The sequence below is a fragment of the Phalacrocorax carbo genome, chromosome 8 (genome assembly GCF_963921805.1).
Source record: "Phalacrocorax carbo chromosome 8, bPhaCar2.1, whole genome shotgun sequence".
Classification (NCBI taxonomy): domain Eukaryota; kingdom Metazoa; phylum Chordata; class Aves; order Suliformes; family Phalacrocoracidae; genus Phalacrocorax; species Phalacrocorax carbo.
This window is the reverse complement of record NC_087520.1, coordinates 14,253,248-14,276,271: the sequence shown is the minus strand read 5'-3', so window position 1 is coordinate 14,276,271 and position 23,024 is coordinate 14,253,248.

The window sequence follows — 23,024 nt, the reverse complement described above, 5'->3', positions numbered from 1 at the left end:
ATCCCTGGTGCTCTCTGTTTGCAATTCCCAGTGGCTTCTAACCAAGAATTGTGCTGTTTAATTTTGCTAGTCTTCCAGTTTACATTGAAGCATTAAAAAAAACCATAGGCAAAAGGACCATATTTCTCCCAGTCTATTGATAGAGCGTGATAGGTATTAAATTCTATAATTCTTTCACTGGCCTTTAAGCAGCCTTGGTGTTAATATTTAATGATGAAAGATGCTGGTAATCAGCCCTGTATCCCAAGTGTCTGAATGCTTTATGATCTTGCCTTTGGGAGCCTAGTTGTGAACCCAGCCTGCCAGAGCTTCCCACCCCAACTTAATAAACTTTGCCATTCTTGCCCATCACATCATCTGTCTCCAGGCAGGATCCAGCGCTGAGATGATCAGGTAGCATGAGGAGGAAGGATGGAGAAGAGCATGATAATAAGACTGAACCTGGAGGCTGCTAAGAGATGGTCATTAAGCAGGCAGCGTGCCCTGCTGCTGCAGAGAAAGCACAGCCCAGCTATGGGTGTCAACTGTTGATTTGGCACTGCTTTGGGGATGGCTCTAACTCCAGCCTTGTGGCACAGATGTCTGCAGGCTACATTGCAGCCCAGCCCAGAAACAGCAGACGAGAGTGCATTGACCATGTTCTCCCCAGAGCAGCCAAGTAGCACGGACTGTGAGCCTGGGGTCTGCATATGCCAGGCCCTGCCGCTCCCACCTTGCTGGTGGGATGCTTTCCTCCACCCTCCTGCCCATTGATGATGTGTCTCCCATATACCAGTTAGTCTGAGCTCCTACACCAACACCACTCAGCCCGGATAAAGACAGGCGCTTGATTCTGGACTTTCAACTCCATCTCCAGCTAGTTTCCAGAGCATTTTGGAGTGTGCTGGCTGACGTGGAGGTCTGCTACTGTATAGGTAGTGCTGCTGAGGGTGATGCTTCACTGGGTTGGAATGGCCCCAGGCAAAGTCAGCAGAGCCCTGTACCAAAGGAGAACTGCTGTTAGTTGCTAATAGTACTTAGCACTTACATGCTGCAGAGACATTTGTGTTCAAAGCCATGTACAAACATGATCTTATTAACTACTGGCATGGGAGCAAGCACTGTCATTCAAATCTAGCTATTGGGAAACTGAGGCAGACACACGACCACGCAGCTGAAGCGACAGAAGCAGACATCACCCATTTGCCATGACCCATATCCCACTGCCACCATAAGTCATACTGCTTCTGCCTCCCTGGAGCAGGGTTGCAGCCTCTCACTCTTCTGATGCCGGCACTGGGCTGGCTGGTCCTTGACCCTACTGGTACCGTTACAGTGGGAGCCCTTCCCATGCCATTGTGAGCACTGTTGTAATAGTAGTGACATATTTCACTTGTAGATATTTTATTCTAATTTAGGAGATGCAATAAGCTTTCTCCATAAGGCATAAACCTTATTTTGCTTTATATTTGTCTGCCTAGGGTTTATGCTTGTATAATGAGATGAGTAAGTAACCTTGCAAGCTGATTGTGTTATATGGCCACATATAACTACAGTGGAAGCTGGGAGCAAGTCTCCCTTCCCGAGCACGACCCTGAGGAAAACGTGTCAGGGAGGCCAGAGAGAAATGTGGTCCTAGACCAAGGAAACATGGAATTCATTAGTGTGGGGGGCATATGTCCAGCATGTCCAGCAGCTACAGATGCATGTTGTCCAACAGGAACTTCTCAAGGGCCAGGAGGTGCCAGCAGAATGGAGGTAAACCCTCTCGTCTCCAGCTCACCCAGGTCACTCAATATACCCCATTCACCTTCTTGCAGTGTTGCTTAATCTCACATTATCCTCGAGATAGCTGCAGCAGGGTCCCCACTCTGACGGGCAGTGTTTTATTGCTGGAAAAAGAGGTAGGAGTGTCTTCTCCTGCTGGTGCCACAGACTCCACTTGCCTTCCCTGGTAGCAGACTGGCACCGCTGAGCTATTACAGAAAGGTCCTTCATACACAAAGGAGCCACAGAGCAGCCAGCAGGACTTGGTTGCTGGAGCTGGGAGGCCCCAGCAGAAGGAGATCCCCACAAAGCTGCTGTGCAATGACTGTAGACCCCTGTGCAAACTGCACCCCCAGGCAGCCCTGGCTGCCCCAGAGAAGGGGTCAGGCCTGCCAGAGCCCAGAGATTTATTTGCTAGCAATAGTAGGCTTTTAATTTCCTGGTGTAGAGAGATACCAGGGCTCCTGGGCAAGGAGCAGAGAAGTCATCTTCATGCTGATGGGATGGTCAGAGTTGCTTCAATCACTTGTTCCACTCCTGTCCCCAGTGAGAAGGGCCCAGCTTCCCCGTGTGAGGACTTGGAGGACCTGGCATCTGGGTCCATCTCAGATCTTCTTTCTTGCAGGTCATATAAGCCACAGCCCAAACAAAGCCCTTTCAAGGATGGGCAACTGCTGTTGGGTGATGCTCATTCACTGCAGTGTTCTCAAGTCTGAGCTCCCACCAGTTTTAAGCAGCCACAGGGGCCAGAAGAACTATTTCAAAGTGCTGGAAAACCACCAAATTCCTGCCCAGGCATCCAGGTTTGAATAAAAGGGTGGAAGAAATGTTGCACCACAGAGCCAGCTCCTGAGACAGTGAGCCTTGCTGCCCCTGCAGCTGGAGATGAGCTCCTGTCTGCTGCTGCGGTTGTGACTGGCACAGGCAGGCAGCTCCCACCTCATGCTTCAAAGCAGAATGAGAAATGGGGAAGGCAGTGATGTGCTGGGAGAGCACCAAGCTGGAGGCTGACAGAGGCAGATAAGGCTTCCCGTTGGCAGGCGGCAGGCGCTGATGTGCAGGCAGAGCTACCCTGCCTGCCTTGGAGGTGACACAGCTGGTGCAGAGAGCAGAAGGCCGGGATGCAGCACAGCCTGCTCTTGCTCCCTGGCCAGGGCTTGGCACAGTCTGGCCCTGTAGAACCAAAGTTCTCCCTATCTCACCTCTCTCAGCTCTGGTGCCTCTCATCTGAGGCCATGTGAAGCCTCACCCTTGGTCATTGGCTGCCCTCGGCAGGGTCCACTCTCCAGAAGGCTCCTGCATAGCTGTTACCCAGCCACCACCTCCTACAGGCACATAGCTCTCACCCAGCCCTTGGTACTTCCCCACAACCATTGCATAGCCAAAACATGTCCTCCTCCTTCTTTTGTCCATCAGTACTTGTCCCCAGGCCTCCCACCGTTGTCCCCAGCACCCTGTCACTCAGCATTAGCCATCACACATATCCACCTCTGCAATGAGTTTTCCCAGCACTGCCTCGACCAGGAGTCAAGCCTTAACAAGCACCTTGTAAAAAAAAAAACATGGCAGGGATCAAATGTTGCTGAGAATCTTTGACTTCTCCTTGCTCTTTCTGACTCAAAATATCAAAGGCAAAATAAGATTTTCAGCATATAAGACAGCAGTTGAAGAAGGCACACTGTAAACAGACTAATGAGTTTAGTGCCAGTGAGAATAGCCTACGCTATTACATCTCTCTTCCCAAAATGAGAGAATCCTTCTGATACAATTTACTGACATCATTAGCAGGGCTTCCTGCACTGCTGCAGAGACTTCCCCCACTACTGCTTCAGATTTTAAGCTTGCAGGCTTAAAATGTTATTGTTTAATTCTTTACATAGCAAGAACATTTTAGAATTGGGAACTCGGTTTGTCTAGGGGGTTGCCTTGAAATGCTCATATTCACCTAAAGGGATGTAGACTCTGAAGTATAACAATGACAAATTAACTTTCACTGCTAGCAGCCATTTCTGGACAATCATCAGCTTCTGGTTGGTTTTTGGTTCTTTTGGGGTTTGTTGTTGTTGTTTTTTTTTAATTTTTTTTGTTGCTGTTGCAGACTGCTTCCTGTTCTTCTCTGGGGGAGCTGAGCTGCTCCAGCCATTTTGGGCAATGCCAAAATGATCCAGCAACCTTTTGCTGAGAGTTTTCACGTGGCAAAAAGATTGATCTACAAAATCAAAAATGAAGATGTTAGAATCTTGTATCTGGAAAAATCTGAATTTGTGCATCAAATTGAGTGAGTATTTTCATTTTTTAATGCAGCTGAGTGCTTCATTGTGCAAGCTGTGCTGCAGAGTGCCCAGTTCGGAATAACAGCTGCAGGATTGGAGAATCAAGTGGTGTCAAGATGCTTTGGAGTCCATTGTTAAGTCTATTTTCTACGGCAGTGCAGGATCTTAATATGCCTAACAGAATATGTAATGAATATCTGGAGTAATGCATGAGTAATCCAGTTTGCACTTCAATACACTGCTGGCCTGCATAGTGTCACTACTATAAAGACTGCTGAAAAAGCTGCTCCTGAAACTGTTGTAGAACCATAAAATTATTTAGTTTGAAAGAGACCTCAGGAGGTATCCAGTCCAACCTTCTGCTCAAAGCAGGGCCAGCTGCCCTGATGGCTTTTGAACATCTGCAAGAATGAATATCCCTCCACTTCTTTGGGCCATTGGCCTAGTGATTGACCTGCCACATTGGGGAAGAACCTTTTCCTCATGTTTGGCTGGGACTTCCCTTGCAATTTGTGTTTGTTCCCTCTTGAACTTTGGTGTGTACCTCCAAATGAGTCTTCCTCCATCTTCTCCATAACCCCCTGGAGATTTCAGTGATGCTGTAGGATTGCATTTTGTTTCTGCTACTGACTCCTAAGTTTTGGTAAGATTTTTTGGGGTTGCTGCTTTAGCTGTGGAATAGCACAATAATTAAAGAGGAACCTTCCAGATAAATAATCTTCCATCTTTCTTTACCATGTTGGAAGAATCCCAAAATGTAACACCAAACAGATGGGAGGATTGCCCCCTCCAGAAATCACACAGGTTACCTGGTTGCCTTAATGGAGAGAGATTGTCTCTGCAGATTTTATTCTCCACTATTGGGATTTCCCACTGCAGCCCCACCTCTAGACCTGCACCTGGAGAAACCTGCCTCACTGCTGGCTGCAGATGGAGCCTTTGGATGTCTACCCCAGCATGGGGCTGGCACTCCTTACAGTCCTCTTTCTCCTGCTGGCACAACACATACGCTCACTGCACACTCACCTTCCCCAGTTTTGCATTTATATTTAACTTAGGAACAGGTAACTCCAAATGAGATGTTTCTTTTCCAGACAAACTTGTCAGACCTTATTTGTATGCCTCTCTTGCCCTTCTTTAGAGCCTCTACCTTTTGCTTGCTTAAATCATAATTAAAACCCTACATCTGTCCTACAGACCCTGGGATCAATTTCCAGCTCCAAGGCAAACCACAGCCACATTTCAGATTCCTGCTAGTGCAGGACTTGTGCACACATATCCACTCCCATCTGTCCAAACACTAGTTTCCATTTGTGCTGGTTTTGGCTGGGATAGAGTTAATTTTCTTCATAGTAGCTACAATAGGGCTATGTTTTGGATTTGTGCTGAAAACAGTGTTGATAATACAGGGATGTTTTAGTCACTGCTGAGCAGTGCTTACACGGATTTGAGGCCTTTTCTGCTTCTCGCACCACCCCATCAGTGAGTAGGCTGGGGGTACACAGGGAGTTGGGAGGGGCACAGCCAGGACAGCTGACCCCAACTGACCAAAGGGGTATTCCATACCATATGATGTCACTCTCAGCACATAAAGCTGGGGGAAGCAGAAGGAAATGGGGGACTTTCAGAGTGATGGTATTTGTCTTCCCAAGTAACTGTTACACATGATGGAGCCCTGCTTTTCTGGCGATGGCTGAACACCTGCCTGCTGATGGGAAGCAGTGAATGAATTCCTTGGTTTGCTTTGCTTGTGTGCACAGCTTTTGCTTTACCTATCAAACTGTCTTACTCTCAACCCACGAGTTTTCTCATTTTTACTTTTCTGATTCTCTCCCCCATTCCACTGGGGGGTGTGAGCGAGTGGCTGTGTGGTGCTTAGTTGCCGGCTGCAGTTAAACCACACCACTTTCTTTGTCCATGCAGAAGCTGTGGATGGTGTGGCAAGTGAAAGTTTTGATGATGGGTGAACCATAAGTCCAAGGGTACTGTCCAGATAGTAGGGAATGCACCATCCCACGGGGACTGTGGAGATCACCCTTAGTGGTTTCCATGGCAAATGTGCCACCAGTTCTAGGTCTTCATGAAGAAAGCCAACAGCCCTGCATTTATTGATGACCTGGAAGAGAGTGTACAGTCGTTAGAGATAAGAATTAAAGAGGATGTAAAACCCAGCAGGAAGACAAATGTTGCCAAGGCATTATCACACCTGGCAGGCTGAATTTGTTCCAGAAGTCTGATTTTTGGTACAATGAAGTGGAGATCCATGCATCTAGGAACAAAGATGCATAATAAGTTGGACTGTTGTACAGACCACAGATTAGAAAACTGTAGTGGGATCAGGTGGAAGACTCCTGAACTTGAAGCCCCTAAAGAGGAGAACAACCAAGAGCAACACACACTGGCTTCACATTCCTATGGGACTGTGCATTGCTTTAATAAGTGACAGGTGTGCTCAATGTCCAGTTCCAGGTCACACTTAATGAAAATATGGAAAGAATCCAAGAAAGAAGTTCAAAAATTAGTGAAACTCTGAAAAAAACACCCAAACCCCTTGGTTTATAGTGAAAAGTTTAATGAAAAGCACTTTGAATAGTGACTTGACACAAGTCTGGAAGTACTGAGCAGAAGAGAATATATTTGAGATGAGAGAGCACTTTACCTGGCAATCAAAGATGTAACAATATCTGGTGGCTGGAAGATGGAATTAGACAAATTCAACCTGAAAAGAAGACACATTCCAACAGTGAAGGGAACTAGCCATTAAACAATGTATGGAGGAGATGGTTGATTCTTCCTCACTTGGAGTTTTTTTACTAGAAATTGGATGTCTTTCTAAAAAAGCTGCCCTAACTCAACCAGAAATTATAAGCTTGACACAGGAATCACTTGGTAGAACTATCTGGCCTTGGTGATGAAGGAGGACAGAGTAGCCTTTCTGGCCTCAGTATCAATAATCCATGACATCCTGTCACAGAGACATTTGCTTAGCTTGATCTACATGACTTTAAAAGCCACATGAGCATGTCCAGTTGCACTTGAGTTACCTTGAGTTATTTACAGATTACTCCACTGCATGCAATAGCTTTTCATCAAGTTCTTCTTCAATTCTGTGTGTGTGTGTATGATACGGACAGATCTCCTGCTTCTCACTGTTCACCTCTTCTCCAGGATTTCACCTTCCTGCTTGCCTCTCTAGCACCTCTGGCACAAAATCACCCACCTTAAAGCAGAGTTAATCCAGTTGCCCAGCCACATCCCTCTTCTTCAAGGAGACTTAGCACAATGAGAGGCAGCCATCACTGTGCTGTCCACAGCTGCATTCATTGCACACTCCTAGAAGGACCGTTGAGCATCCAGATCTTTGGGAAGCAGCAGCAGGACAGAGGTGAGTGTGCTGGCCCTGCAACAGGATGCTTGTGACTGGGACTATGCATCCTGCTTTGGCTGATGTGGGGTACAGAGTCAGTGCTGGTAGGAGGCTGGATCACTCCCAGGAAAGGAGTGAGACAAACCCACACCTGCTCAGTAGCTGCAGAGGTGACTCAGTCCTGTCACAATGGAGGCCTGCAATCCTGTCCTTGGCATGGTCCAGAAGAGTGGGCACAAGCTTTGCTTACCGTCCTGGTTTCAATATTGGTTATATTTTGATTTGCATAATCCAGCACAGTAAACAATACAGTCAGATGAGACTAAACGAGGGGTAAAAAGAGGAAAACACAAACATATTTACCTAGTCTAATGAGCAGCACACTGATCAGACATGAGCTGCCACCTGGACTCCTGAAGGGCACAACCTGGAGCTTTGTGTGAAAGCTGGGAGGTGAAAAGTGGGGGAAGGAATTGATGCACTGTGGGAGAAAAACAAAATCACTTTCTCAGGGATGAGGTATGCCGTATCTTCCTGGCTCAAAAGGGTCATCTGTCCTAGTCATGCCTCCTGGGCTGCTCTCGTGTCTGGTCACTGTGAGATGAGGAATACCCAACCACTCTGCAGTTGCAGGAGGGCTGCTTTACTGCTGCTTGATACTGCCTGGTAGCATTTGCATCTCCAGCAGAAACAGAGCACAGATGGTATGCGGTGCAGGGCGGGTGTGGATATGGAATGGGGGCCGTCAGAGAAGCTTGAACCTGTAGAGCAACCTGGTTGGATACTTCATCAGCACCCCCACATCTCTCCCCTCTTTTCCTGCTTCCCTGGCTCAGGAAAGTGATACAAGGACATCCAGGCAACAGTGCTGAGAACAGAAATTACTCTCTGAAATGAAGACTGAAACAATGCACATTTGCAAGCAGAGAACACGTTTGAAAGAAGAGATCAGGAAATCAGCACGCGTTGTTGCTCCATTGTTGAAATCCCAGGTTACTTTTTTTAAAGAGATTTTGAGAGTAAATTTATTTTAATTAAATGGCTTTAAACAAAACAAAACATCATGTTTTGTTTCAGATTTAATGTAACATTTCATTCCACCCCAAATCCATTTTTCGAGGCTTTGTGTCAGAGAGACCTGAAAAAAAGACTGGCTTTAGCCAATGGGGTGCATTTTCTTTTGTCTTGGCTTAGTAAGCAAACTTTAAAAAAAATGACTGTACAAAGCCCTCCCCACAACTGTAGCTCCTGACATGTGCCAGGCAGGAGGCGCAGATGCTGCACTAGCCCCACGCTTTCAGCAGGGACTCAATTGTTTGCATGCTCCTCTCACACCTCCCTTGCACAGGTAATAAGAGCCCTGGCAGAAGGCAACCTGCTGCCTGCTACTGAAGTGCATAATAAGGTGTATGTTTTATAAGGGAGATGGTTTTAATGGGGTTTAGTGGATCTAAGAGTCTCCACTGTGTCATAAATTCCTGAGACAAGCTTTTGGTGTCATATTGCTTCTTGTTATAATGAAGGGGATTTGAATAGGATGTAATGTAGTTGGGAGCTAAGATATGGCAGCAATTTATCACGAGAATCTGCTGCAGCGCTCGGCAAAATGAAAGCTTTTTTAGATATAGATACAGATGGATTGGAAATGGACTTGCTTCTCACACAGGAGGCTCCTTTATCACCAATAATATCAGGACAAATACTGCTTTGCACTTGGCACCGTCTCTAATTGCATTAACATATCAGTCGTGAGTGGTAATGCTCCTAGTCAGAAACTCATCACCAGTAGAGCCTCTGGCATACGAAGAAGGGTGCCAGCTGCTTGTAGGTGTGAATATTGTCATAAATGGAATTTCATAAGCAGAAGTAAAAGATCCACTCATATCTACTTCTACAGTAAATGAAGCAGCTCCTTGCTTTGTAGCTCCTTGCTTTGTAGCTCCTTGCTTTACAGCTCCTTGCTCCCCATCCCTGGCTGGGAATGTGCATCCAGATGTAGACAAAGAAGGTAAGGCAGGCCTTCAGGGGAATAAAGGAAAGTCTCCCCCTTTGGGGACAACATCTCATATGAGTTCTCAGAGAATAAGCATTTTGCTTTTGTTTTGACCAGGTATCCTCCTGCAGCGGGACAATGTGTGTCTAATCTTGGCACAATAAAGAATACAGAGCGCTGCGGAGTAAGTCAGGGAAAGAACCTAAAAAGAGCCTTAAGATAAAGTACAGGGCAAAGTATGATAGTACTTTCAGCCATGTTACCCCCCCTGCCCAGGGTGGCTTGAAGGCTTCTGCACAAGGAAATGCTTACAGGAAATGTAGAAAGATTGCCTAATGCCCCCAGATAGTGGGTGCCTGGCCTTGCCTCCAGCCAGGTCTTTTGCAGGACATATTATATGGGCTGGCCTTGAGCAATGATGCCTGTCCAACACAGGACAATCCTACAGCACAACTCTCTTGCATGGACCATGTGGGGCCGATAGTGCCATAACCCAGAGAAAAAGAGGGCACAGCACCAGCCCGGCTGGGCCCACTTGAGTGACAGTATGCCAACAGTTGGAGCCAGCACTGGGGACATGGTGCATCCCATCAGCAGTGCTCTGCCACCCTTCTGCAGGCAGTAGTCCTCTCCCAGACCAAGGAGCACCCCTACTTCCGCAGGGGAAAAACAGTTTCTACAGCTGGCATAGCCTGAGTGGCATGGACCTGCAGGCACTAATAGGCTTTAATTGCCCACTGTCCCCATATGGGCTTGCCACCCAAACATCCAGCAGCTCCTTTTAAGTTCAGGCCTGAGCCTCTAGTCCCGGTCTCAGCTATGCTATAGATATTTCTGTTCCTAGCCCTGATTGTTCTTCCTGGCTGAACCCTGGCCCTGACTTTTCAGTTCATCTTCTCTAGGACTGTTAATGGACCTGTCTTTATCACCAGCCAGCCTAGTCCCGTTCAGTTACTGTGGGATGTGTTAGTCCCTGATGCTGCCCTGCCACTGCCTTCCCTCTTTCTCAGGAGCAGCCCTGTTCTTGCTGTTCTTTCACACTAAGGGGTGCCTCCAAGGCTATCAGGGAAGCTCTTGCATCACATGGAGAGCCTGAGCAGAGCACTGGTGAGTGTCCTCCAGCTCCTTCAGGAGGAGGGCATGGGGTATCATGAAGGGGCAATGAGAAAGGGGAGGCAAGCAGAGCTGTGCCTCCAGAGCAGGTCTTCTTCCCCAACGTTCTTGCCTTTAGTCCCTGGTTTAGCTGTGCAGCATGCCCCCTAGCACACAGGACTGATACATGTTACCATGTCTGCAGCTTATAGGTGCACTGGCTTTTCTGATTGATGAGCCCCCAGGGAATGCACTGCCCAAGCATAGACATCAGTGACTTCCCAGGAGGAGCAGTGCATCACCTAGAACATATCCTTCCTGTCCATTCCTGTGACCTCCATTTGCCTAATGGTTTTTTCTTTCTTTGAGTGTAAGTTTGCAGCATGAGAGCTGGGAACATGGTCCTGGGTGACCATGATGGGTGAGGGGAACTTCTGGGCAAGTTTTATCACCCATTTTCTGGGCTCTCTGCAGCTTTCTGGCAGTATCTGCAGGCACTGCTGTAGCTGTCAATGGGAGTTCAACATAATGTATGATAGACCACTTTGCTGTATAGAAACAGTCTGTAGATGAGAGCTCAGATCCTCCAAGATAAGCTTGCCCTGTCCCTCAGACAAAGGATGTAAGCTCAAGCACTGTATATGTGGGGGACTGAACCCCGAAAGCATGGTGTGGCCAAAACCAGCCCTGTAGGTGCTTGCTGTGCACCTGGGCAAGCTTGTGGGCATCCTGCCTCTGCTGATCACAGACCCTGCAAATGAGAGGTCCATGGACTGCAGGGACTTTCATGAGTACTTTCACAAGGAGGGGAAAATGGTTCCGGCTTTCTGGAAAAAAGATTTCCCTAGCACAAACCCTTAACCAGTAAGCCTTTCTCTTGCACTTGCCCTCATTTCAGGTTAAATATGATTGACCTTCTCCCAGTTTTTGGAGGTATAAGAGAGTTACCTTCAGTATTTGGGCTGTGCTTCTGGTGGGAGGGGGAAGGACCCAGATCTGTTCTGTTGCTGCCTGTTGGGCTTTGTAAGTGTCAGCCACTCAGGGATGTAAATGCTGCATACATCAGGTTATTCGGAATTTGGCTCATCTTCTTTTGATCTCATATTTATGTCTTTTTCTGGGCTCTGGATCTGTTTATGCACCCCACCCTCTTCATTTCTTTCTTCCTTTCTCCTTATAACTCTAATCATCCCTTTTAGCTTCTAAAGATAGGACAATGTTTTGATAAGGAAAAGTAATTTTGCAGCTTGACCTAAAAATGGGCATGTTTGGATTCAGTCAGTTCTTGGAATGCAGCTTCAGAATTAGACACAACTTCCAAAAGTCCAAATCTGGACTTTTGTTGTGCTGTGCAGAGGGCTAGGTAACCCTTGAGACAGTTGGTGCCTGTCCTTCCCCCGCCACGATCGCTTGGCACTGGGACATTGTCTGAGTCCAGGGGCAAATAGAAAGGGTGAGGTAGAGGTCTAATATGTTTATGCTGGCTTTGATGGCTTTAAAGAGTGTCATGGCAACAGTGTTAGCTGGATAATTAATATTGCACACAGGATTATAGTGCAGACATAGAAGACAGTGTTTTAAATACATAAAATAGTCCCTCTGTACTAGCCTGCTTTCCCAGTTGGGTGGGGACTACTATATTTCAGGATCAGTAAAGCCATGGGAAAGGTCAGAGAACCTATATTCAGTGCTCTGTCTGACTCTGTCTCTAGCACAAGGTTTGTCTTATGGACACAACCGTCAAGCCTATTGGAAAGGAGCAGGGCACGCTATGTGCAGTGGATCCTAAGCTCCCAGGCACCAGGAGGAAAAGCAGGGAGTCGAAGCAAACCAGCTCTCTCAGAGGAGCTGCAGGTGAGAGAACATGTGCAGATGGTGGAAGCAAGCCTGACATATTTTTTTGCCTTGCTCACAATCTGAGGGATGATCTCTGGGAGAGGGGAGAAAGTCTGGTGGGTGGCAGGATGGGAACATGCTGAAGAGCCTCTCCAACAATTGTTCATTCCACCAGTGGTCTATGTGGCCGTCCTGCTCCATTCTTGGAGACCAAATCCATGAACGGGGCAGCTTCACAACTCCTGCAGCTCAGAGCAGCATTTTAGATTCTGCAGACTCAGCCTGGCTGGGTCAGGCACTGGAAAAGCGCATCAGGGGCTGGGAAGGCAATCTTGCAGGGCTGGGAGCAAACACCCTACCTCCTTCTGCCCTGGATCCTCCTTCCCACGCTGGGAACGGCAAGAGTGACAAGGCAGCTAAGTACAGGTCTGCATGCAGGTAGCTGCCCAAGGTCAGCACCTTGCTGGTCCAGTTCTTCAGCAGCAGAGTGGGCTGCCTGCCCATGGTCCCTGGTGGGGGCAAAGTCCAGATGACTTAAGCCTCCCTTGGCAGCACATTCATCTCCCCAGCATGGTCCTGTGCCAAGCCATGGTCTGAATGTCCAAGGCCTCCCTTCCTTCTCATCATGCATATTCATTGTGCTTGTTGTTGCAACGTGGCTGTGTCACTCAGAGCAGACCTGCAGATGGGTCCTGGCCTCTGATCCTAAGGGAAGCTGCTTGGCCATCCCTTCTCCTTCCTGTGCTGGCACCTCTGACAGGTGAAAGTCTCCTTTGCCCTTGCACCTGGACAACCTTAGAGACAGAGTTTAGATGCTTTCCGTGGTGGTGGAGTTGACTGATAAACTCTGGGAGCATGAAGCAAATATCTCTTCCTCACTCGTCTCTGCTGTTGAGAAACTGTCCCGGGAGTTCCAGCAATTCAAAGAAGATATGTCCTTGTGCCACTTGGTACACTACTGCCTGTGAAATTCAGCCAGTACCAATAGCATTAGGAGCACTGGGCCTGAGCTTAGTGCTGAACTGTACTGCTGTAGCAGACGTCTTGTTCAGACAGTATATCTTGCAATTTGTTTTCTGATCTAGCACCAAAAGGGTCCTTGTTCCTTTTCCCCTACCTCTGACTGCACACATGCCATGGCACTTGCATTAGATCTCCCACCTGTGCAGCCATGAACTCGGTGAAGCTAATACTATAGAAGTAAAAAGGCATCTTCAGTCAGATCTCACTCAACCCTATGATGCTAGGCAGGAATAAATGCATAATGAGATTGCACCCACTGGTATGTCAGCACTGAACATGTCAAAAGGCAGTGGAAGCTCAATATGACCCCCTCACCTTCCCCTGGACCAAGGCAGTTCCTGTGGGGAGAAGAGCTGAGGGAGGCAGGTGGCATAAAAGAGCCAAAACCAAATTAACCCTGGGCCACAGTGTCTGTGTAGGCAGCCTCTGCTGCTCTAGCAGCCTCCCAGTTTGCCCTTATGTTTTAGGGTCCCTGTTGCTTGTCCTTGTTCCTGGTCAGCCCACCATAGCCTCTAGAAGCTTCTTCCAGACGAAGGTGCTCAGTTGCTCCGGAGAAAGCAGCAATTTCAATTCTTTTCCAAACTAAGAAGAGAGCAGCAGCAAGGATGAGGAAAGAGTTGGATTTCCTCCCTGGGGCCGAACCAGAGCCTTTAACCAAAGATATAACACACAATACCCATAGTGAAGCATGAACAAACAAAATGAACAGCTCTGCTGTTCATTAATGCAGTGTAGGTGTTGGCTTATATAGGAAAGTCAACCTACTATTGCTGTGGGGAGCTGTTAACTTGAATAGCAGTGGCCTGTTATAAGTGAAGAGGTACTATGCTGGTCTGAAAGGAGGAATGTTAGCTATTGTAATTGCAACTGCAGTAATGAGGAGCTTGGGAGTGAGGCTGATAAGCAGCTAGATAATAGACTAATGAGCAGGATGGCTATAGTCTGTCAAAGGACTAGCTGAGGTATCTGCAGGACCCCTATGGTATTGTATGAGAAGGAATTGTGGACCAGGAAACAGCCAAATATAGCATTTAAAAGATGTATAGGATGAACTGAACACTTAATGCTGATAATAATTGGAGCTTGAGGGTGTGCTTAGTGTATGAATAAAGTAATTAACCAATTAAAAATGCACAAGAGACACATGATAGAAAATGATAACCAACAGGAAAATGATTGATGCCCTGTACAGGGAGCTGGAACATTCAGTTTATGTTATTAGGAGAGATGCCTGGGCTCTTCAGATACCGGCACGTGTAGACCCACTGGGTGCTCTTTGATCACTGGTCTACAGTGTTGTACTTGCCACCTGCTGTGCTGCCTGTGTGATAAATTGCCTGGAATTAATTCAACCACCCTGTTTGCAAGAATCAGACTCTGGAAAATGTGTGCTATCCACATTGGTTGGCTCTGAAATGGCCAAGCATGTGGCAGGGCCCTGGGGGCATCTGCTTTCCAGAGGGAGGTGATGCCTGAAAGGAGAAGTGCCCAGGACTGTGTGGAACATCTAAAAGTCCCCAGATGAGCCAGGGGGATTAATGTGATGATGCATGATTGCATTCTCCTTTGCTACTTTATTTTTTAAGACCCCAGAAAATGTCAGTAACAAACACGAAGATTTCAGAAGAAGGTATTGAAAGTTAGTGAATGCAACAGCAAAGGTGATCTGCACCACTTAAATTCGTGTGCTGTCTGGATGAGCACTGTGACAAAGTTTTTTGTTGTACAGTCATAAGTTTCATTCTTCTCCAGGTCCAACACACTGGGAACACAGCTGCCGTGGTGTGAGGGTAAGTCAGGGCTTATCCTGTGGGCTGTTGGACCCTTAATTTGTTGCAAAACTGGAAAAGTGTTAGGGAAGAAGGCAAGTCATTGTGGGAAGGGAAAGATTTAAGTGACTGGATGCTGCCCTGGAGAACCACATATTATTCTTGCCTCTGCTACAGTGCTCACATCTGATATCTAACAAGTCCCGTACCCCAGATATCTCACTGGTGAATTCTAATGTGTTCCTCATTTCCTGGCATCTGGCTAGAGACCCTACTATTTGAATTGCTTACGGCTGAGTGGTTGTGCTACAACTGAAGCAAGTGGGAACCTTTCTCTGAACATACAAGACATCCTTGTAATAACTTTGCTGAAAGGAATTTAAAAACAAACAAACAAAAAAACCCCACACCACAAAAACCAAAACAGACACCAGGTGTCTCAGACTGGGTATGTAAAACTAATGGATCTATTTAATCTTCATAAACCCCTTAACAGTATGGAATCTTGTGCAAATGAATTCTTGAATGTCTGTGAAGCACTCAGATACGAGAATGATTAATTTCATAGGAAAGCAGATGAGGACATTAATATTTCTGCGTTTGTTGCATGACCAGGACAGGAGGCAGTAAATAAGGTAGTAAGCTGCATACTGAAAAATGAGGAGAAAACAAAATATGAGGCAGGTGCTCACTCAGGAAGTGCTACTTATGCACAGGCAGCCTCACTTTGAGCTGTTGATTCAGTAATCTCACTGCTGTTTACATGTGGGTTTTGCTCCATAACTGGGGGGCTTATTTGCCTTGATGGCCAGCAGCCACATCCTGGTTGGTTCTATCCTACATCCCTGCCACAGAGCTTGTAGACGATGGGCAAGCCTCATATCCATGTGAGGTATTGGTGGGAGAGGAGGCTGGGATTTTGGGGGTAGGGTAACCAAGGATCACCAGCTGATGGATACTTGGACTGCCTGGAACCACCATCACCTGCCTTGGTGCTCTCAGGTTCCTGTTTGCTTTGCAGCAAAGGTGAGTTTTGAGGTGACTCAGTGGATAGAGGGGCTGTGAGTTCTTGAGAAACCTTGGGACAGAGAAACACATGAAAACACTTTCAAATTCTGGGCGAAGGTTGCAGGGCAAAGTAAAAACTTGAGCTCTGATTATTTCAACTTGCCAATACAGAGCATTACAAGTCTTCAGCATCTCACCTGGTCTGCTGCAATCCAGCCAGTGATTCCCCTTCCTAGATAGGAGGTGATGCCAGGGATCCTCTGTTTGGAGAAGCATAAGCTGCTGACATGAGGATTGAGCAGGTGAGTCTCATGTCATCGCTGCTGCTGCTGAAGCATAGTGGTAATGTCTGAGGTGCCATGCCCAAATCATGCAAACACTGCCTCCAGGGGTGTAGGATCAAAGTACATGTGATGCACTGCTTCAGTAAGCTACAAGGGAGACAGGAGTCCAAATTCTGCTTTTTTTTCCTCACATCCCATAGACTATATTAAATGTCTTGGTATATACAATAATTGTATGTTATGCTGCAATAATATATAGACGTATCCTTTCTACCAGGTCTTTTATAGGCCTAATCAATGGCAACGTGCAATATCTGTTTCTCCTTGACTGTGAGCCTTTCTTGAACTGCTGGAACTGAGCCGCAGACCTTGTATCCCAGGGGGGCAACAGACAGCATGCAAACAGAGTAAGCCTTTCTGTGAAGCCGCACCAACTTGCCTGGAGAGCAAGGAATATCCAAGCTGTGATTCCCTCCATGCCTGCATCCACAGGAAAATTGGAGAAACCATCCATCTTCTTATTTTATTTCTTACCCGTTTTGCTCTGCTGTTTTGCCCTGCCCATCATCTTACTATATCCCCTTTCATCTTTCTTTTTCTCTTTACCTTCTTTCACCACGTAGCTGGCCAAATTATTGACTCAAGGCTGTTTATCTGAATGTTTCAACTCCCGAGTCTTCTCACAATATGACTTGAAGTACTGAATCATTTTTATAGTTTATTTCTAATGGCTTATTAATCAGCTTCCTCTGTACAGTGGAGCCTGTAGGGTGATCTCAGACCATGTGGAACAGCAAAGGACTCAGTTAAAGGACATTCTACCTTGGAGTATGACATGCCAGCTAAAGAATGGGATTCTTTTTGCCTGCATGATTAAACGTTGTAAGTACATCTGCTGCTACTGAAAACACACTTCCTTACTCTGTCATTGAATGAGTTTGGTCTCTTGAATCCTAAGCTCTGGACCTGAAATCTGTAGCTTATAAGCATGCTGCAGATATTAGTCACATTGTTTAATGCAATACTGGAAATCTCTTGGTTGCTACAATGACAAGCACAGTGTGAGCACTTGTACAAACTAGAACAAAAAAGCTTCTTCCTGCAAGCAGTCATGAGCAGGCTTAATGTAATTCAGTTTCTAGCAGAGAGGAAGTCTGCCCGACCCACTCACTTTCTATTTCTCTCTATTGAATGAGTTTGATATCTACGTTATTGAAGAAAAGTCATGTCAAAGAGAAGAGCTTTGCATTTACGTCCTGATTCAGAAAACAGCTTGAGATCATACTTACCTTTAAACCTATCGTTGGAGTTGAGCATTTGAGCATTTGCACAAGTGCTTTGTTCTACAGGGATTGAGGCCCAGGTCTAAGGAAAAAAAGAAGTCTTAGGTACCCGAAGAGGGATTGGGAGAAAGCTTGCATGCCTAAAACAAAATGAGGTCTTTCTCAAAATTGTATTCAGGTTGCCTGAACCAGGAGGATACATCTACCAACTTCAGTTGATGATAAAATTTCTGGTTTTGCCCTATCAACGTCCCAGAGCTCCTCAGTCCTGCAGAGTTGAGTACTCTGGCAGCTTCCTGAGCCAGTGGTGCAGGGATCTAGGTGCCAGGGTATCCTTTTGGTCCCCTTTGGGGCCTGCCCAGGGCATCAGCAGCCCCACAAAATGTTCCCTTGGTGACAAGGGATGCAGGTAGGTGTCATGTCTGGAGGAGAATGGGACATGCTGCCAGGCGAGATGGGATCCTCCTTGGCTTGCCTGCTGATGAGTGCAGGACAAGGGCAGAGGCACAGTGCCCTGGGGCATCCACTGCAGTTACAGGCTATGGCTTCATAATGAGTCATGTCATATGATTATATGAGATAACACAATTGCACTGTTAACATTAAGAATAACCATAAATGTTCTTGCAAAGGGTAATGAGGTCTGAAAGACTTTGAAGTGTTTTGTGGGCACCCTGGGGTGGGGTGCTCCACTTCCCATACTATCTTCTTGCATAGGCTTCCCCTGACTTGGGGTAAGATACTGTGTGGCAAGACAGACACATTAGTCATATCCTCATGCTCATAGGCAGCTGTTTGGGTAGCTGAAATGGAGCCTTTCCATTTAAACCAACCCACGTCCGTGCTTCTTTCCCATTTTCTATTCCTTGCCTTGTGCTTTCAGCTGGTTCAGCCCAAAGATGGGGCACAGAAGGAACATTTGCCAAGGTGCACCTCATTTTGTGTGCTCTGAGGCTTCTCCCTGTCTGGTGCTGCTGTGGAGCACCCAGCCTTCCTGCCCTTGCTCCTTTGCTGCCCTTCATGAGAGTGTCCCAGATCCTGAGCATTTCCCACTGCAGCTGCACCCCACCCATATACAGACAATGTCCAAGTGGTTCCCACGAGGGCCAGCTCTGTGAGGAGGAATAGGTTAAAAATCTCCATTGTGAAAAATGTCAATATTTACATTCTCTAAGTTAAGTTGTTCTTTTTATTACTTTCTCCCATAAGTGCCTGTTATACTGTTTTGAAAAGACACGGACCTAAGAGCAACACAACCAGGAACTGACAGAATTAATAAAAGAGAGGCTGGGACTTATGAAAATAAGATGATATTAACAAGATAATTATCTCTCATCAAATTAGTCCAGAGGGAGCCGAGCCAAGCTCCACTCAGTAGCCTGGAAGGAAAGGAACTGGCAGGGGAAGCTATTTGTATAACAACAATAGAAATATTCTGCCCTTCTCTAGGAAAGGGCTTGGAGCAGTGAGACACCACTGTGATAAGCACTTTATAAATGTAGATAGAGGGAATCTTTTGTCTGAGGAGCTCAGAGCAGTTTCCACCAAAGAACCACAGCTTCGAAGCCGGCCGTGGGAGGCTGGGACCAGGGGAAGGACCTCGGCTCCTGAAGGCAGCCGCGGCATGAGGGCTTTGCCAGTCAGCAGCACAGCCCATCCACCCTCACCCACTTTACCCCCATGCTATTGTCTCTCTCTTCTCCTTCCTTGCATTTTTTTTCTCTGCTCTTCTGAGGCCCACAGATTTTGTTTCCTTCCTGTGCCTAGCTGGATTTAACCTGGATTTAGCCTCACTGCAGATCTCACATTGATCTAATCTCTTTTTTTTATCTTCCTCTTTTAAAAAAACAAAATGACTTGGTATAAAAACCTGTGAAAACACCCCCCATCAGAACATGGCAGAGCTGTGCGTGCTGTGGGCAATTCTGGGGAAAGCTCTCCTGGTAAATATGGCGCTGAGTGTGTGTCCTGCTGCACTGGCTCTCCATGCACCCTTCTGCTCTGAGCTGCTCTGCCTCCCTGGCAGCAATATCATTCTCAGCCTGGAAGGCAACAGGGAGATCTCAGGAGACAGTTCAGAGGTTTTTCTATTCCTGCATTCAAGTATTTCCCAGTACTGGACCCTAAATCCAGTCCTCTCCTGGGTGAAATCCCTGCACAGAGCATCCTCCTCTCAAAGTCAAACAAACTCTGTAAGAGTTAATAAAGCATGTGTTTCCCCATGCTTTCTCAGACTTTCAAAATTAAAAGGTATGTGTTTGTAATTACACTGCTGTGCTATATTGTAGGCATTTTAAGTAACTTCGTTTTCATTCTTTGTTGCTGTTTATGTGGTAGCAGTTTCCCTCTAAATGTAAAGTACCTCAAGGCTTTCAGTGTATTCTGTTTCATAACCTACCTCAAAGCAACTGACTTTTTCTGCTCCCCTAGATGGCAACTTAAGACAAGTCTTTATCCATCCGAGAGCAGTGTGTCTCAGGGAACACTAGCTGGGCAGAAAGGCGTGGGAGCTGGAGCAGATGATGGACTGAATTTTGATTAACACAACATGATGCAGTTGCGAACCAGACAAATGTCAGGTTGGACCATGTTGTGGGTGAGCCTTCTGCAAGGATTTCTCTTTGCTTCCCTCTCAAATGGGAAGGTTACGTCTCTGCCCATTTTGCTTCACTAGAAATGTCATGGAGCCACAAATCCAACTAGTCTCTTTGCTGTGGCTGAACAGGGACTAGGAAATGCTTCTGAGATCTAGACCTGGGGTGTGCCTATGCTTTGCATCTCCAAGAAGTGCCCAGGCACCCCAGCCTTGGCTTCTGTGGGCAATGGGAGGTGTTTGGAAAAGGGGTTGTGGTGTCCCACAAGGGAGGCAGAGGACAGGATCCCACGGCATGCCCCATCAGGCTTTCTAGCTGCATCTCTGCTGGTGAAACCTCCCCTTGCTCTGCTCACCATTTCCTTCATCTCCTGCTCATCCTTGTCTTGCTGTTGCCTGCCCCTAGCGAGCTGGTGAGCATCCATCAGGGGAGTGTGCAGGTTAGTTGCAGGGCTCCACCCTGGGAGTAGATACCACAAAAGGCCTTTGAGAATGGGATGCCACCAGTCTTTCTGGGTAGACCCTGGACTTACAGAGCAACAGCCTTAAGACAGCAAGCTCTGGTTACATGCTTAATATGGTAAGGTTTGTGTAGGTCCTCACAAGGAAAGCCAGGGGTCAGAGTGATCTGCATACCCACCGAGCAGCAGAAGAAAGTGACAGATGTTGGGCAGCCACCTCACTTGGGATGCACACGCATCACAGTGGGGACATTGCTATGGTGCTGTCCTACAAGACATTGTATGGACAGAGAAAAGCAGTCCCAGCTCCAAGGATCTCACTCCCTGGGTGGCCGGCACTTGCCATACTGGCTTGGAGAGGCCACCTCGGTGCGGGGGACTCAGTGGCTGTGCCACCAGCTGTTGCGACTACGACTGCTGGTGATGGATGACTGCTTTTTCTCTGCTTGCCCCGGCTGAGCACGTCATAGCATCCTTTGCTGCAGAGTGCTGGCCCTAGTAAACAAATGCATGTTGTGGAGTGAATGAATGAGTAAATGAGAGAATGAAGACTTTTGGCTTCTTCTGGCTGTGGAGAAAGCTGTGCTCTCCCCATGCGTCAGGCTGCTAAGGTCTGCCAAGTACAAAGCCATCTGAAAAAACAGGGAAAAACGACTCAGTGAGCTAGAAAATGCCTGGACTGTCGTGTGAAATTCCTCTGCACCAGCCCTGTCACTCCTTCTCAGCCTTGCACCCAGCTCTGCCTTTGATGGGCATCTCTCGTATTAATTAAAGGTGACAGGGTGCCAGAAAAACAATAGGGTGGGTCTCCTGGAGTCACACCCAAACCACCTCTCTGGTCTCGGCTGTCCCTTTGCTCCATCTCCTGGCAAGCTGCCAGACACTTGCCACTGAGATCACAGAAGGGTCAAGAGGCAAAATGTTTGGTGCCACTTCCAATTAGTAAATTATTTTATCTTCTGGTTCCTAGCTCTAAATCTGTTATGGCGGCTGTAAAATGCCTCCCTTGGCTGACTAGATGGATGCACAGGATATTTTTTTAATTTGAAGGAGGAAATACATCCTGTTTCTAACCCAAAGTATCCTCAAATCTGTTCCTTGTGCGATCTCTAGCCCCCAGCTCTGCCAGAGCACAGGCAGCAGAGAGCACTGGGAAACCTGCCTGCTGAGGCACAGTTTCTGTGTTAGTGTTACAGCGTGGGTAATGATCCCCTGCAATAATAACTGCCTGCTGGCTCCCCACAGAGAGATGTGACCTGACATGGGGAGCCAGCCTCCCATGCCGGGGGAGCCACCCCAGAGAGCTGGGCTGTAGGAGACGTGTCCCAGCTCTCTCCTCGGGGGAGAGGCAGCCTGTCACGGTGCATGGGCTGTGCACATCCTGATGGGACAGGGGGCTTAGCCCCACAGCATTCTTGGCTTCTACCTCCCCTTTGGACCCCTGGGCAGCGCTGATTCCAGTCCTCAGAAGAAGAGAGCACGAGCAGACAAATTGTGAAGACTAAAGGGGTTGTTTGCAACCAGAAGCTTTGATGCACAGGGATGTGGACTGAGACAGGAGATGGATGTTGTGCGACTGGGCAGGGAGTGGAGCTGGACTCAGCTTTTGAGCTGTAGCCTGCCTGAGGGGCTGCAGGCGGGTTTGGCTCCCTCCTTCCTCCCACACCAGCCCCCCACTGACCCCTGCCTGCTTGCATGCAGAACTGAATTTCACTCTCCTGCTATTGCAAACACTACTCTGGCACCTTGGCCTATAAATGCCTTGAGCTGAGCCCCACCCCCCTCAAAATATTAATTTCTCAGCCACCAGGACCACCAGTGCTCAAGCACCACATGCCATGCCCAGGTCCAGGAGTGCCAAGTGCATGCCTTGCTGTAAACCTCAACTTGCCAGAGCAAATGGCTGAGGAAGAGTCCTGGAAGGAAGGATTGAGACTATTGCCTGTTTTATAAAGAAAGTAATTTGCTGAAGATCTCAGAGCATATACCAGGTGCATGCCAGAGACATGGCACCTTGGAGAGGCTGCTGAGACCCTAACATGGGCCCAGAGCCAAGAGTGCTCACGGGAGTTGTGCAGAGGAGCTAGGCTCTCTGGAGCAGAGGCAAGACTCTGCTCAGAACCTTAAACACATTTAAATGACTGGCAAAGATAAAAGAATACACATAAGAGATAAGAACTCATATATGACAGTAACACAAACTTCATAGCTGCAGTAACAAGCAGGAAAAATAGCCATATTCAAACACCCAGAATATTATCTTGAAAAACAAGAAGTAATTAGCCTGTCAGGAGAT